The sequence below is a fragment of the Podarcis vaucheri genome (assembly GCF_965113315.1).
Source record: "Podarcis vaucheri genome assembly, chromosome: 13".
Classification (NCBI taxonomy): Eukaryota; Metazoa; Chordata; class Lepidosauria; order Squamata; family Lacertidae; genus Podarcis; species Podarcis vaucheri.
The window spans coordinates 49,516,058-49,533,442 of NC_138751.1; the positions used below are offsets into that span (position 1 = coordinate 49,516,058).

At 47.8% G+C, this 17,385-nt stretch overlaps 1 pseudogene across 1 annotated transcript; it reads right to left on the minus strand.

Annotated features, from left to right (window-relative positions):
* Nucleotides 1-14,633: 14,633 nt before the first annotated feature.
* LOC309516240 (heat shock protein HSP 90-beta pseudogene) lies at nt 14,634-17,378 on the minus strand (annotated as a pseudogene). The gene has a single exon. The product of its transcript is annotated as a heat shock protein HSP 90-beta pseudogene (transcript).
* Nucleotides 17,379-17,385: the final 7 nt, after the last annotated feature.

Sequence of the window (17,385 nt, forward strand, 5' to 3'; positions counted from 1 at the left end):
GAACACCAGGTTCCCAGTCCCTTGTAACACTAATGTAGGAGTAAGCAATTGCAAAGGCAAACCAGTTCCATCCTGTGGAAATGCAGCTCCCTCTCTGGCTGTGCTTTCTTGAAAAGGACCCCCTCCTTCAAATACCGTATTTTTCGCTCCATAAGACACACTTTTTTCCTCCTAAAAAGTAAGGGGAATTATCTCTGTGTCTTATGGAGCGATTGCATGGTCCCTGGAGCCAAATTGCCCAGGGGCAAAAAGCAGATAATGTTTTTTTGTTTTTTTTTAAGAAAGAGGGAAGGGGGTGTTGAAACGAAGCCACTGAGCAGCTGATAGGCAGGGAGATAAGGGACACTTGTGATAAAGGAGGCTGCCTGGGAGGGAGACAAGAATACTAAAACAAGCAATGAGGAGAGAAACTAGAAGAAAAGGAGGAGCAAAAAACTGCTCCAGCTAAGGAAAAGACGCTAAGGCAAACAAGAGGGAAGGAGGTGTTGAAACGAAGCCACTGAGCAGCTGATTGGCAAGCGATCAGGAGGGAGATAAGGGACGCTAGTGATAAAGGAGGCTGCCTGGGAGGGGAGAGGTAAAAGCACATGGTTCCTCAGGATTTTTGCACTGGGTCACCCCAGATTCACCATCAGATCACATAGCATGTCCATGGCTACAGCCTGCACCAAAAAAATCACGCATCCACTGTTTCGCGAGGCCGCAATGGCGCAAAAACCTGGTTACAAAGCACGGATCCACATGGATTCTCAGGATTTTTGCATTGGGCTACCCCAAACGCACCATCAAATCACATATCATGTCTGTAGCTACAGCACGAACCACAAAAATCATACGTCCACTGTTTCGTTCAGGATTTTTTTTTTTCTTGTTTTCCTCCTCTGAAAACTAGGTGCGTCTTATGGAGCGAAAAATACTGTGCTCTGTAACTTGCAATGAGCCCACTGGGGGCAGTGGGCAAGGAATCCATTTGCAGGGGAGAACTGGTGGGTGTGAGGGAGGTTAAGCAAGCACCCCCCCATCAGCTGATCTGAGAGATATCTGCACTTCCTATCCTTGAAGCAAATGCAAGTTTGGAGATATCCTATGGGCAAACGCATATGTTTGCCAGAATGATAGAAAGTTCCATCTTATACAAATGGAAGAAATGAGCCAAATTTTGGGTCTAAAGGCAGGGTCCTTTATAGCTGTCTGGACCCCCACAATGGGAATATCTGGATGGAGCAACAGGCTAGGAGAATTCCATGCTATCAGCTTCTTTCATACTGTCAGCTGAGCTCCTAGACCCCTACTTCTAACCTATGTGTTAGAAGTTTGACATACACAAAATAGGTCAGATATCATTTTTCTGGGACCATTGTTTCTAGGTATGGGAATGCAAAGTTTTGAGTCCTGAGTAACTTCAAAGCTTGTGAACGCCTGTGCCAAACTACAGCTTTTAAACGCTGATCTTTTGGGCATCCGCTGTTGGCTTAGTGCCCTTGTATTTATGGGACCGCCTCTCCTGGTATGCCCCACAGAAGACCTTAAGTTCCATGAATAATCATAGTTTAGAGGTCCAAGGCCCTAAGGAAGTCAGATTATCCTCCACCAGGGCCAGGGCCTTCTCAGTGATGGCTCCGACCTGGTGGAATGATCTGTCCCATGAGACCAGGGCCCTGCAGGATTTAACTGTAAGACAGAGCTATTCCGCTTGGCTTTCAATTTGAACTTAGCCTGATCTTTTATTCCCCTTCCTCCCCCCCCCCCTTTTTTATGAAGATTACCCGCTCTGGGATCCCACACCTAATTCTCCCCTGGTCTCCTCACGGGCCAAAGAGGACTAATTTAGCCAGCTAGCCCTGGTGATCATCTAATATTTATTGGATGGACTTCCCCCCCTAAATTGATTTTTGAATTCTGAATTTATTGTTATTCATGTTTTATACTGTATTTTATGCTGGTTTTTTGTTGCATCAATTGTTTTAAATTTGTTGTTAGCCGCCCTGAGCCCGGTTTCCTGAACTGGGAAGGGCGGGGTATGAATAAAAAAATTATTATTATTTATAAGAGACATGGGGTGTGGGGGTGAACTCAGATCCCTCTGTTAGCTACTCCCAAGTGACCTCCCTGGGGTGCAAGCTTGGGCAGTGTGTGTGGAGGATATGAGCTGCCCAGACAACAGACTCTCAGCCTTGTTAGAATCATAGAATCATAGAGTTGGAAGAGACCACAAGGGCCATCGAGTCCAACCCCCTGCCAAGCAGGAAACACCATCAGAGCACTCCTGACATATGGTTGTCAAGCCTCTGCTTAAAGACCTCCAAAGTAGGAGACTCCACCACACTCCTTGGCAGCAAATTCCACTGTCAAACAGCTCTTACTGTCAGGAAGTTCTTCCTAATGTTTAGGTGGAATCTTCTTTCTTGTAGTTTGGATCCATTGCTCCGTGTCCGCTTCTCTGGAGCAGCAGAAAACAACCTTTCTCCCTCCTCTATGGGACATCCTTTTATATATTTGAACATGGCTATCATATCACCCCTTAACCTCCTCTTCTCCAGGCTAAACATGCCCAGCTCCCTTAGCCGTTCCTCATAAGGCATCGTTTCCAGGCCTTTGACCATTTTGGTTGCCCTCCTCTGGACACGTTCCAGTTTGTCAGTGTCTTTCTTGAATTGTGGTGCCCAGAACTGGACACAGTACTCCAGGTGTGGTCTGACCAGAGCAGAATACAGTGGCACTATTACTTCCCTTGATCTAGATGCTATACTCCTATTGATGCAGCCCAGAATTGCATTGGCTTTTTTAGCTGCCGCGTCACACTGTTGGCTCATGTCAAGTTTGATGTGGTTGAAAGGAAAGGAATATGTTTGGCACCAGCTTGGCTGCAGGAGTTGACGGAGGGAGGTGTGCAAGACGTCATCCAACCGCCTTAGGGACCCCACTCTGGATTTGTGTAGGGTTCAATCTTTTCTTCTTCTGCAGATGTCCCGCAAGGCAGCAGAGGTTTTCCTTCTCCTAGACGGGTTAGAGATGATGGAAATTAATGTTCAATAACATCTGGAGAGACACCTGTTGGCCTCCAACCCTGTATGTTTTTGACTTTACAGAAGCTGAAAGGGAGTTGTTTCTCCATGGGTTCATATCATGTCGCGGCTGTAATGTGTGGATCAATCGTGTGGGCGCTTAACAGCTTCCCAGTACGTTTCCGAGCACAATTCAAAGTGTCGGTGCTGACCTTTACAGCCCTAAACGGCCTCGGCCCAGTATACCTGAAGGAGCGTCTCCACCCCCATCATTCAGCCCGGACACTGAGGTCCAGCGCCGAGGGCCTTCTGGCAGTTCCCTCACTGCGAGAAGCCAAGTTACAGGGAACCAGGCAGAGGGCCTTCTCAGTAGTGGCACCCGCCCTGTGGAATGCCCTCCCTCCAGATGTGAAGGAAATAAGCAGCTATCCTATCTTTAAAAGACATGTGAAAGCAGCCCTGTTCAGGGAAGTTTTTAATACTTAATGCTGTACTGTTTTTAACATTTGATTGGGAGCCGCCCAGAGTGGCTGGGGAAACTCCGCCAGATGGGCGGGGTATAAATACTGTGGTGCCTCGCAAGACGAAAAGAATCCGTTCGGCGAGTCTCTTCGTCTTGCGGTTTTTTCGTCTTGCGAAGCAAGGCCATTAGCGGCTTAGCGGCTTAGCGATATTAGCGGCTTAGCGGGCTTAGCGGATCAGCTGATAAGCGCTTTAGCGGCTTAGTGGATCAGCTGTTAAGCGGCTTAGCGGATCAGCTGTTAAGCGGCTTAGCGGATCAGCTGATAAGCGGCTTAGCAGCTTGGGAAAAAGGGGGGGGAGGAAGAAAACCCCCGCAGGAACTCGCAAGACATTTTCGTCTTGCGAAGCGAGCCCATAGGAAATTCGTTTTGCGAAGCACCTCCAAAACGGAAAACTCTTTCGTCTAGCGAGTTTTCCATCTTGCGAGGCATTCGTCTTGCGGGGCACCACTGTAATAAATTATTATTATTATTATTATTATTATTATTATTATTATTATTACAGATGATTGTTAGCTGGCTGGCATTGGGGATGGCAATCAGGAGGTAGGGATCAGTACAACTGGTCCCGCCCATCTATAGTGGCAGACTTCTTAATGTTTCAGCAACCCAATGAGATGAACCTATCAAAATTATGACTGGCTGTCTGAAGGCACATTGCCCTAACTCTGATTTACAAAATTGCCTGAGATACCCTGCAGGAACACTAGATGACAGCAGACAGTAGAATGTATGCAAACTTCCTGTGGTTTCTAGCTCCAAAATCGCTTCATCCATTGCCTGGTGAAGCGAAACCTGAACATGAGTAGGGTATCAATGGTCACAGAGCGTAAACTGTAAAATAGACTTTACTATCAAACAATGGCTTAAAGGCAGGTGTGTTTGTATGTGTGTGGTAGCTGAGAGAATAAACCTAGTGTTTCCCACCAGTGTTACCAGTGAAGTTGGCTTACTGGAATAAGAAGTCATTGAAGGGCTCTGACCACATGGGTAAGTGATAAATATTGTTAACGGTAAAGGTCAAGGTAAAGGGACCCCTGACAGTTAAGTCCAGTCACGGACGACTCTGGGGTTGTGGCGCTCATCTCGTTTTATTGGCCGAGGGAGCTGGCGTACAGCTTCTGAGTCATGTGGCCAGCATGACTAAGCCGCTTCTGGCGAACCAGAGCAGCGCATGGAAACGCTGTTTACCTTCGCACTGGAGCAGTACGTATTTATCTACTTGCACTTTGACTGCTTTCGAACTGCTAGGTGGGCAGGAGCAGGGACCAAGCAACAGGAGCTCACCCTGTCGCGGGGATTCAAACCGCCGACCTTCTGATCGGCAAGACCTAGGCTCTGTAGTTTAACCCACAGTGCCACCTGCATCCCTTAACGGTAGCTTGGTCCTATTGTTGCAGACACTGGGGCGCAATGTACAGAATAGCAGTGTGCTGGAAGAGGGAGAGAAAGTGAGACGAGTTCTGCTGGACCATCCCAAAGGTTTTATCTAGTCTAGCATCTTCCAGCAGTGGCCAATTAGATGCCTCTGGAAAGCCCATAAACAGGGTATGAAGATACCAGCCCTTTCCCATTGTTTGCCCCACATCAACTGGTTTTCATAGGATTTCTGCCTCTCATTCAGGAAGTTCTCTTTAGCTATTTGATGAATAGTCATTGATAGATCTTGTATCTATAGAGGCTCCCTGTATGTTTTGGAAACAGAACGTCAGCCGTAACCCTGATACTCAAAGGGGGACACACACACACCATTTCCCCATACAGTGGTACCTCAGGTTACATACGCTTCAGGTTACATACGCTTCAGGTTACAGACTCCACTAACCCAGAAATAGTACCTCAGGTTAAGAACTTTGCTTTAGGATGAGGACAGAAATCGTGCTCCGGCGGCGCAGCAGCAGCAGGAGGCCCCATTACCTAAAGTGGTGCTTCAGGTTAAGAACAGTTTCAGGTTTAGTATGGACCTCCGGAACGAATTAAGTACTTAACCTGAGGTACCACTGTACTTCCATTCCTCAAAGGCAGGTGAAACGGTCAAAGAAGCAACTCGTACGAACCCTTCCAACCACCTGTTGGTTCACTTCATAGAATCTGAAAAGGGGAACTCATGTCTCGGTGCAAGTTCCCTTGCAGGGCCACAGTGAATACGTCACATGAAACTCTCCAATGGTGCCTATTGCTTTTGCCCATAGATTTTAGAACATGGAATTCTGTCTGCCAATAAGGACATATGCAGCTTTATTAAGGTGGGTGTTGAGGTCTAGCTTTTCCTTCTGACCCAGGGTGAACTTATTCCATGGGATAAAGGTAAAGGTAAAGGGACCCCTGACTGTTAGGTCCAGTCACGGACGACTCTGGGGTTGCGGCACTCATCTTGCTTTACTGGCTGAGGGAGCTGGCATACAGCTTCCAGGTCATGTGGCCAGCATGACTAAGCCGCTTCTGGCAAACCAGAGCTGTGCACGGAACCGCCGTTTACCTTCCCGCTGGAGCAGTACCTATTTATCTACTTGGACTTTGACGTGCTTTTGAACTGCTAGGTTGGCAGGAGCAGGGACTGGGCAACGGGAGCTCACCCTGTCGTGGGGGTTCGAACCGCCGACCTTCTGATTGGCAAGCCCAAGAGGCTCAGTGGTTTAGACCACAGTGCCACCCGCGTCCCTCCTATTCCACGGGATACAGGAGTTAATGCTCTTTCTATTAATAAACTATGGTTTATGGAGCCATGGACTAGTGCCTTCTTAAGGAGGTGTAAGGGTAAAGGGATGGCCAAATAATTTCACCAGGCTTCTAGAACCTCAGGGATAAAGGGAGCTGGGTTGAATTGAAAGGGTGCCCATTAAACTTTCCTGGATCATCATGAGTAACAAGAAGGCATGAGTTTAGCTGGAAGACTGAAGACCACGTCCATCAGGTGGTTGTTGTTGTTTTAATTAACATATAAAACACATACAGTGGTGCCCCGCAAGACGAATGCCTCGCAAGACGGAAAACTCGCTAGACGAAAGGGTTTTCCGTTTTGGAGGTGCTTCACAAAACGAATTTCCTATGGGCTTGCTTCGCAAGACGACAATGTCTTGCGAGTTCCTGCTGGTTCCCCCCCCCTTTTTCTAAGCCGCTAAGCCGCTTATCAGCTGATCCGATCAGCAGATAAGCCTCTAAAAGCCGCTAACGGATTATTTTCATCTTGCGAGGCACCACTGTACATATACATTTACACAATACACGTACACAACACACTACCTAATTTTCATAACATAAAACATACCTAACATTACTCTATATAATACTTACCTATACTATACATATCAACATACCTACACACCTACCCCCTACGGACACCCACCAAGTGACTTGACTTCCAGCCGTTCTTGTTACGCTACTTTATTTTTCCAACTAGCTTAAACACATTTTATTATTTCTTTAATCTCTTCTTTTCTCTTAACTTTACTCTCCTTTCACTCTAATCATTTTCTGGATTCACTCAGTATCTGTCAGAAATTCTACTTTTTCCACGTAAATTTTGATGTATTCCTTAAAGATAGCCCACTCCTAAATCACTTTTGGTACCGTATCTCCTCTTATCCTCCCTGTTAGTTCGGCAACATGGAAGTATTCCATCATTTTAGGTCAGGTTGTTTTGACCATCTTCTTTAGTAATTATCCACCGGGGAGAAAAACAAATATTTGATTGTTAATGTACGGAGCTGTCTCCATTCAGCATTGCAGACTTGACAGGCTGTATAGAAGGGGAACAGTGTGTGTGTGTGTGTGTGTGTGTGTGTGTGTGTGTGTGTAAGCACCAAGCCTCATGACTGCATCCTATCTTATTGTTGCATGAGATGAAAGAGGGGAATAATTAGCCACAGCACTTGTCTGTGGCTTCATAAACCATGGTTTATGAAGCTATGGATGAATGCCAGAAGCAGCCATTATATCCTTGGGAGAAGGAAGCTTTAGCAAACAGAAGACAGCCTGTTTCCCACAAATTCAATCAGAAACAGGGGACTGCATTCTCAATGACATAAGTGAGATAATTTTGTTGGGTTGAGTTCCTGTGTTTCATTCTCTAATGGACCAGCAGTTATAAGGGTTAACATCACCATCAAAAATAACGTAGTTAAAGCTTAGAAATTGGTTCCCTCTGGCATCTTAAATTAAGCAGACTATTATTACGCACTTTATTCAGTGGAAGCAGCTGCTTCAGGATGCTGCAATTACTGTTTAGCAGAATTTACTGCTCTGCTCAAAACCTATGGTTAGAGACTCGGCATCCAATGGAAAGTGAGAAGACAGTGGGAAAGGAAAGCTAAGACAAATCCATCCTTATTTTTAAGTATGAATTAGAGGTTTTCCTCACATTTTTTCAACAATTGGAAGCTATTGGAAAGTATATCTGAAGGAGCGTCTCCACCCCCATCGTTCTACCCGGACACTGAGATCCAGCACCGAGAGCCTTCTGGCGATTCCCTCGCTGTGAGAAGTGAGGTTACAGGGAACCAGGCAGAGGGCCTTCTTGGTGGTGACACCTGCCCTCCCACCAGATGTCAAAGAGAACAACTACCAGACTTTTAGAAGACATCTGAAGGCAGCCCTGTTTAGGGAAGCTTTTCATGTTTGATGCATTACTGTATTTTAATATTTTGTTGGAAGCTGCCCAGAGTGGCTGGGGAAGCCCATCCAGATGGGTGGGGTATAAATAAATTATTATTATTATTATTATTATTATTATTATTATTATTATTATTATTATTATTATTACCATCTAAATGGAAATACTATATAGCAGTAATAACAACATAAATGTCATGCAGCAAGCCTGCACACACTTACCTGGTAATGAGTCCCACTGCCATATAGAGGATTCCATAGTAATTTGGGCGTATAGATACACCAAAGTCTTCATCCCCCTTTGTTGTTTTATTTGGTTTTTCCAGTTCCATAATACACAAACATACATAAAACCCAATAAATAATGTAATTAACTTACTGCTTCCTTTGTTTTATATTGATTCAAAAGCATCAAAAATTGGAACCATTTTTTTCTGAAATAAATCTCCACCAAATGAAGCTATCCCATAACTCCTTAGAGTTTGCTCTTTTATTCATATGAGTTTTTCCTCTCCCCAAGATCTGTTGTTGGTACAATATCTACTTTTTCATATCTGAGCTGTTAAAAGCCAAGCAGGTATCAACACATGAGAGACCAAAGAACTTGGAGGAATCTGCTGTTTTGTATATTGTCCAACATTTCCAAAGGGCCAAAAATGTAAATTGGCGCCTGCTATTTTGCTGATTTCCTCAATGATTCTCATTTAGAAATATTAAATCTTAACACAGTTCCACTATATATGTGCAAAGGTACCGCTAGAGAAAAATAATTTTCCAAAAGCTGCTACATTTCTGGCCATATCCACCCTTTTCAACATGGTTTGTATATAATGTTTTATTTGTAAATGTTGAAAGAAGGGCAGTACCTTGTGACTAAAGACTGAGTCATATCAGATCATGGATAGGTAAACTAAGGATCCGGCCCAATTGCTTTCTAAATCCAGCCCACGGACGGACTGGGAATCAGCATGTTTTTACACAAGTAGAATGTGTGCTTTTACAGTGGTGCCTCGCAAGACGAAATTAATTCGTTCCGCAAGTTTTTTCTTCTTGCGAGTTTTTCGTCTTGCGAAGCACGGTTTCCCATAGGAATGCATTGAAAATCAATCAATGCGTTCCTATGGAGACCGTCCGGGGACAGAGGGGAAGCGCCACGCGCCTTCCCCTCTGTCCCCTCTTTTGAAGCAAGGGGCGGAGGGGAGAAGATCGCTTCTCCCCGTTGCAGCCCCTTGGTTCAAAAGGGGTCCGGGGACAGAGGGGAATGGCCGCACGCCTTCCCCTCTGTCCCCGGAGATTGCGGGGCAAGCTTCGTTTTGCGAAGCAAGCCCATAGGGAAATTCGTCTTGCGAAGCAACTCGAAAACGAAAAAACCTTTCGTCTTGTGAGTTTTTCGTCTCGCGAGGCGTTCGTCTTGCGGGGCACCACTGTATTTAAAATGCATCTCTGGGTTATTTGTGGGGCATAGGAACTCATTCATTCCCCCCCAAAAAAAATAGTCCGGCCCCCCACAAGGTCTGAGGGACAGTGAACTGGTCCCCTGCTGGAAAAGTTTGCTGACCCCTGATCCTCAGATCAAAGGTCCACTGAGGTAGGGGTAGCCAGTGTGGTACTCTCCAGATCAATACTCTGATCCGTCCCAGATAGCACAGAACTGCCCTGAGACCTCCAGGTATAGGGCGATATATAAATTCAATAAATAATAATTCAACAAATAACAATAGTAATCCCTGATCTAGAACGTCGTCTTTCCAGTGGAGAATGCTTTGGGGAAGTATACAAGCAGGGCAAGAAATCAGCAGTCCTTTCCCCCCTGGAAGGTTCCATGTTCAGGGCTAATAGCTGCACCCAGGGCTGGAACTAGGTTTAGATTTAGATTTAGGTTTAGATTTAGGGCAGGATTTGAGGGTTAATAGCTGTACCCAGGGCCGGATTTAGGTTTGATGAGGCCCTAAGCTCTTGAAGATAATGGGGCCCTTTATATGTACAGCTGTTGTTTGTCAACAACAAATTGTCACTATTTTTTGTGTTGAATGTATGCTATATGGCAGTGTTTCCCAACCACTGTTCCGTGGCACACTAGTGTGCCGCGAGATGTTGCCTGGTGTGCCGCGGGAAAAATTAAAAAATTTGGAAGATTTTTTTTTTAAAAAAGGCAAATTTTCGATTGGGGCGCCGTCACTAGATGACCCCTGGGGTTCCCTCCCTCCCTCCCTCCCTGCGCCTCCCTCCTCCTCCTCCTCCGGGGAGGCCCTTCCTGGCTCTCGGCCAAGGCTTGGCGGCTGCCACTCACTCACTCGCTCGCCCACCCGTCCCTCCATCCCTGCACCCGGCCTCTCCCCCTCCGTCCCCGGCGCGGGGGCTGCCGGGATCCGTAGTCCCCTTGCCCTTGGGCTCCGCGCCCGCGCGGGGTGCACAAACTACGTTTCCCAGCGTGGCCTGGCGGGCCGGGCGTTTTGTTTGAAGTGCTCTTCTCCCGGCCATGGAATGAGCGCGGCGGCGGCGGCCAGGCGGGCAGGGGCTCTTCCACGCAGACCCCGCGCAGCCTGCCTGTGCCACTGCGGAGATCGGGCGGCAGGATGGAGCCCGGGGATCCCCGCGGAGGCGGAGCGGCGGAGGCGCAGGCTGCCCCCCAGGTAGGGCTGCGTCGGGGGGGGGGTTATTTTTGCAATGCTGCATCCGCGCCGGAGGGGACGCATCGGACCGCGGGGAGACCCCTTGGCGGGCGTGCAAGGCAATGCATGCGTGCAGGCGTTGCATGGAGTGCAGTGCAATGCAATGGCAACGCGGCGCCCTGCATGCATGCATGCAACTTCCATGGGCGCTCCGGACTTGGCAGGTGAGGGGGGTCCCCAGTGGGCAGCAGAGAGAGCCGGGAGGGCGAAGGGGAGCCGGGGGGAGCAGCGCTGCTCCCTGAGCCGAGCCCGGGGGGAAACTTCGGCGTCGTTGCGCCGGGTGTTGGAAGCGGAGGCTGGCGGGGGCCCCTCACCTGCAAAACCTGGTCGCCTCTCATATATTTCGTGCATTGCATTCATCGCCCGCTTTCTCCTCCAAGGAGCTCCCGGGGGCGCGCGTGGTTCTCCCCGTGTTATCCTCGCAACAACAGCCCTGCGAGGTGGGACAGGCGAGTGGCCCAAGGGAGCACCCAGGGATTGTCCTGGCCAGGTGGGGTGATTTGAACCCTGCTCTCTGCCCGGTCTTCGTCCTCATTTAGCCCCCACATGTGCATGACTGTGCATGACTGAGGTTTTCCCCCCTCGTCTTGGCTATGGTGTGAGTCTGTGCTGTTAATTAATGGGGTTCTGCCTTCGGAGAAGATGAGCCAGCCCTCAAGGAGGTGATTATGTAATTCATGTCCCTCCCGGCGTGACGCTGCGCGCTGACGTCACGGGGCTGTAATGGTGGTGTGCCTCGAGATTTTTTTCATGAAACAAGTGTGCCTTTGCCCAAAAAAGGTTGGGAAACACTGGTCTAGCTTATATTTAAATCCGGCACTGGCTGTACCATTCTCCCAACAATCTGTATAACCTTCTGGGTTATACAGCATTTTGTGCCATCAAATTCCATATGACAAGCACGTGCTGTGTGAGAAATGTTTTGTTTTGGATGGCACAACTGCAGGAACGGTAATGTCTGAGTGAATTTAGGAAACTTCTTTGTTGTTACTGCTTTGATTCCTTTTTTCGTTTCCAGAGATTTCACTTTTCTCACACTTCCTAGGGCTTTCACCCCTTGGGGGAAAAAACCACAGCTCTTTAGTGCTCATTTGGAACAAATAGCCATTCGGGTTTTCTCCAGATGGATGTTTGCTCCAGTTTAGAGCTAAAGAGCTCCCTAGAAAGGAAGAGGGCAAGGGGAAAAGCAGAAAACTGCTTGCCTAGAAACATGTCTAGAAACCATGGGGCAAACAGAAGTGTGGAAAAACCCTTAGCTGGCAGTGTGTGTGTCACACAGAATCCCTCAGAGGGACAGAGTTGCCCAGGGGGACCCTATTCGATTCCTGCACCAGTCTATCACATGCCACATTACTTGGCCATATCTCTAATTCCCACAGGTCCACATCCTTAATTTTAAACTCTATTAGTATACTGCATTGCATTTGCTATACTTAAGAACTAATCTCATGTAGACATTCTCAGTGCCGCAGGAATAAAAGAGACTCCACGAGGGTTTGTTTCCTCCCTGGATCTCCCTTGAGAACAGCGATGTTCTTTTGGCAAAATGATCTCTGTAACCTTGCTAAAATTAAGCCCTATTCTACTCTAATTTACTCGAGTAAGTCAACTTTCAGTTCACCGTTTCAAACACTGTGTGTGAAAGAAATAGGAAACTTTGTTTAGTGGTTCCCACAACATTATGGTGTTTCCTTGGTGTGTTTTAATGAAGTATTATTATGCCTAACTGATATTTATAGTTTCCTTACATCATTTAACTCTCTCTCTCCCCCCCCCTTTCAGGAAAGGAATAACACAGGTATGGCAATTGGAAGCAAGTGTATTGTTCTTGAGAAACTTTCCCTGAGAACTTTCCAGTTGAAGACCGCGGAAAAGTAATGAGTCAGTGTTTAATTTGCTGTTTACAATTTTGCTTGTTTACGGTTTTCCAAAAGTAGATTAAGCAATACCCTTAAGTATATGCTATTATGGATGAATGAAGCATAATTGCATATAATACGTATTTATTAATTCCTACCTCTAATCTACAATGTAATTTATTCCAAACAACAAATGCCCAGAGTTGTTCACCCACTATCCAGAAACAAGAGATCATATCCCCACAACTCTATTACTTCCTCACTCTTGAGAGATAGGAGGAACATACTGTGGAAAGAATTGATGGAGCCTCAAAAACTGGAAAACTTTACTGGAAGTTGATATAGTAGGAGGCATTAGAAAAAAAGGCAAAGGACCCCTGGATGGTTAAGTCCAGTCAAAGGCAACTATGGGGTTGTGGTGCTCATCTCGCTTTCAGGCCAAGGGAGCTGGCGTTTGTCCACAGAGTTTTCCAGGTCATGTGGCCAGCAGGACTAAACCGCTTCTGGCGCAACGGGACACCGTGACAGAAACCAAAGCACACGCAAATGCCATTTACCTTCCCACCGCAGTGATACCCATTTATCTACTTGCACTGGTGTGCTTTTGAACTGCTAGGTTGGCAGGAGCTGGGACAGAGGAATGGGAGCTCACCCCGTCGCGGGGATTCGAACTGCCAACCTTCTGGTTAGCAAGCCCTAGGCTCTGTGGTTTAGACCACAGCGCCACCCGCGTCAGTAGGAGGCATAGAACTAATTTGAGACATGTCTCCCTAAAAAATAAAACTAGATTTGAGGCAACACCAGTATTGGGAGCCGTTTAAAGATTTCCATCATATATGCAACACACATACATGCATGCAGTGGAGATTTAAAATCAGGGTTTTTCTTCTCTGAGATGGGCCAGGCTGACAAGCCCCCTCTGCCCCCCACTTCCCTCTACAGTACCTGCAGACCATTGGAACCACAATTGGTCTCCTCTGCTCAATCCACCAGAGCCTGTCTCTGTATTAACTCTCTGAGGGTTTGAGAACCATTGGTTACCCTCACTTGCTCTAGCTGGCTGGTCAAAGCCTTTCCTGGGGTGTGGCTGCTGCTACACGCTGATGGCTTTTACAGACCCTCCAAGTGTCCCTATTTTCCAGGCAAATCCCTAATTTGGAGAAGCCGTCTCGGTTTCTGATTTGATCCCACAATGCCCACTTTTCCTTAGGATGTCTCTATTTTCATTGGAGAGATGTTGGAGGGTATGGAGTTATCCAACCCCCGAGATGTCTGAAGACAATCCTGTATAGGAAAGGTGGTTTTTTTTTAAGTTTAATGTTTTATTATGTTTTTATATATGTTGGAAGCTGCCCAGAGTGGCTGGGGCAACCCAATCAGATGGGTAGTGTAGTGGTTGGGAGTTACTCGTGCGTAATCCTGCTCCGTTTGAGCATCGGATTGCCTGGTTAAACCCTCTGGACTGCGCAGCCCATCTCAGCGTGGCTGCCCTTAGTCACTCATAGAATCTGTCTGTGGGCGTTTCTTAAAGCGCTGCCAACATAAGAGTTGTTTGACGCCCAATCGTCTCCGCCTCTCACTGCGCGGGAGTCTCCTGCGCAGGGTGGGCGTGGGCAGTGGAGTGCTTGGGCTCTCCTCACTAACTTCCAGCGAAGAGTCCTGGAGCCCCTGCACCTCCCTGTCCCGTTGCTCTTCTGGATCCCTGGTGTTACACTCATTCTCTTCCCCTTCTTCCCAGCTGAGTCTCCCCCTAGCGCTGGGACCTTCTCCTGCAGAATCAGAGACCCTCTCCTTCTCCCGTGCCTCTGATGTCAGTTCCCTGACAGCTAGGGTATAAATAGTAAAATTATCATTATGGAATGGGACATCCCTATTCTCACTGGAGAAATGTTGGAGGGGCTGCTTTTAGAAGCCACAGGCGACCATTACAAGACATTTGTACTGACAGTAAACACAGAACGAAAGTAATATATTGAAGCATTGAATGCGCCTTGTTTTCATCAAGGTAAACCACATTCTTTGTTATTTTAATTCCAGTAAAACCAAACCAAATACAAACAGCCAACAAGAGTACAAGTCCCTGCTCGCTGAGGACAAAGGGCAGCAGGAAGGGAGTCAAGGAGTCAACTCACTGCTCTGTTAGTGGGGAGGACATTCACTGTGTTCACCTCAGCTATGGTAGGATGGGTGCTTGGTGGCCCAGCAGAAAAAGGATAAAACCCGCATGGGGGGAGGGAAAACCACAAACCAGTGGGCCGGTCCCTTTCCCCTGAAGCAGCATTTCTTCTAAACAAGCAGAAAGACAACTCAGATAGGTGTGGAGTCCCCTTGTCACACTGGCTGCCAATTCTACAGGAAGGTAGTGAGAGACTGCTGACGAAGGCATGCCAGAGCACTGCCGGAGCCAGTCTTCCTGAGCAAGGCGATGGTGCAGGGAATGGATGGGGGCAAGACAGAGGGGGAGGTCAGCGCCCTCTCTTCAATCCACCTCCTCCATGCGTGAGGCATCCTCGTCTCCTTCCAGAGGGGGAATATCTTCAGAGACAGCGGCACTAGGCTCTTCAGCAGCAACCTCATCTTCCTCCATCCCGAGCCCCAGCTTGATCATCCTATAGATACGGTTGGAGTGAGTCTGTGGATCCTCCTTAGAAGCCAGAGGAAAGCAGTGCTGTCTCCAAGAGTAGCACCACAAGGTCCTGGACGGCCTGGTCGTTCTTGTCTGCCTCGGCCTTCTGACGCAGTGTCTCTACAATGGGGTGGTCAGGACTGATCTCCAGGTGCTTCTTGGCCATCATGTAGCCCGTGGTGGAGTTGTCTCGCAAGGCCTGGGCCTTCATGATACGTTCCATGTTGGCGGTCCAGCCATAGGTGCTGGTGACAATACAGCAGGGCGAGGAGACCAGCCTGTTTGAGACCGTCACCTTTTCAACTTTCGTCTCCAGGATTTCCTTCATGAGTTTGCAAGGGTTCTCAAACTTGGCTTTGCTCTCCTCCATCATCTTCTTCTCGTCTTCATCCTCTGGCAGCTCCAGCCCTTCTTTGGTGACGGACACCAAGGTCTTGCCATCAAATTCCTTCAGCTGCTGGACTCTATACTCATCAAGGGGCTCTGTCATGTACACCACCTCAAAACCAGGTTTCCTCACTCGCTCCACAAAGGCAGAGTTAGCCACCTGCTCCTTGCTCTCACCTGTGATGTAAGAGATGCTTTTCTGGTTTTCCTTCATAGGGGACACATATTCGGAGAGGGAATTCATCTCGGTGCCGGAGTGGGAAATGTGATACCGCAACAGTTCTGACAGGCGTTTTCTGTTGGTAGAGTCCCCATGGATCCCCAGCTTGAGATTTTTGGAGAAGGCCTCGTAGAACTTCTTGTAGTTTTCTTTGTCCTCCGCCAGCTCTGCAAAAAGCTCCAGGCATTTCTTGACGATGTTCTTGCGAATCACTCTGAGAATCTTGCTTTGTTGCAGCATCTCACGGGAGATGTTCAGGGGCCGATCCTTGGAGTCCACTACACCCCGGATGAAGTTCAGGTACACTGGGATGAGTTCATCACAACTGTCCATAATGAGACGCGCCTCACATAGAGCTTGATGTTGTTCTTTTTCTTCTTGTTCTCAAAGAGGTCAATGGGGCCCGGCGTGGGATGAAGAGAAGCGCCCGGAATTCCAACTGCCCCTCCACAGAGAAGTGCTGAACAGCCAGATGGTCTTCCCAATCATTAGTCAAGCTCTTGTAGAACTCGCCATACTCCTCCTGAGTGATGTCATCAGGGTTTCGGGTGCAGATGGGCTTGGTCTTGTTCAGTTCCTCCTGGTCGATGTACTTTTCCTTGTTCTTCTTGGTCTTCTTCTTGCTCTTGCCACCTTCCTCCTCTTCATCTGAGCCCACATCTTCAATCTTGGGCTTCTCTTCCTCATCCTTGGGGGCTGCCTCTTCATCCTCCTTCTCCACTTTTTCCTCCTCCGCCTCATCGTCGCTGATTTCCTTCTCACGCTCCTTCTCCAGATAGAGGGTGATAGGGTAGCCGATGAACTGGGAGTGCTTCTTCACCACTTCCTTGATGCAATGTTCCTCCAGGTATTCAGTCTGATCTTCCTTCAGGTACAAGATCACTTTGGTACCACGGCCAATGGGTTCGCCATGGTCAGTTTTGACAGTGAAGGAGCCGCCTGCAGATGACTCCCAGGCATACTGGTCCCAGGCATACTGGTCCCAGGCATACTGTTGATCATCGTTGTGCTTGGTGGTAACCACAACCTTCTCAGCCACAAGGTAAGCAGAGTAAAAGCCCACACCGAACTGTCCAATCATGGAGATGTCTGCACCAGCCTGCAAGGCTTCCATGAAGGCTTTGGTGCCAGACTTCGCAATGGTGCCCAGATTGTTGATAAGGTCTGCCTTTGTCATGCCAATACCACCAATGTCCACCAAGGTGAGGGTGCGATCATGGGGATTGGGAATGATATCTATCTTCAGCTCTTTGCCACTTTCCAGCTATGAGGGATCTGTCAGACTCTCATAGCGGATCTTGTCCAGTGCATCAGAGGCGTTGGAAATGATCTCCCGCATAAAGATTTCCTTGTTGGAGTAAAAGGTGTTGATTATCAGGGACATAAACTGTGCAATCTCTGCCTGGAAGGTGTGTATCAAAACAACTGCTGTACAACTACTGTTTATATGGTTTACTTGAACCCACAGGGACACAGGTAAGAAA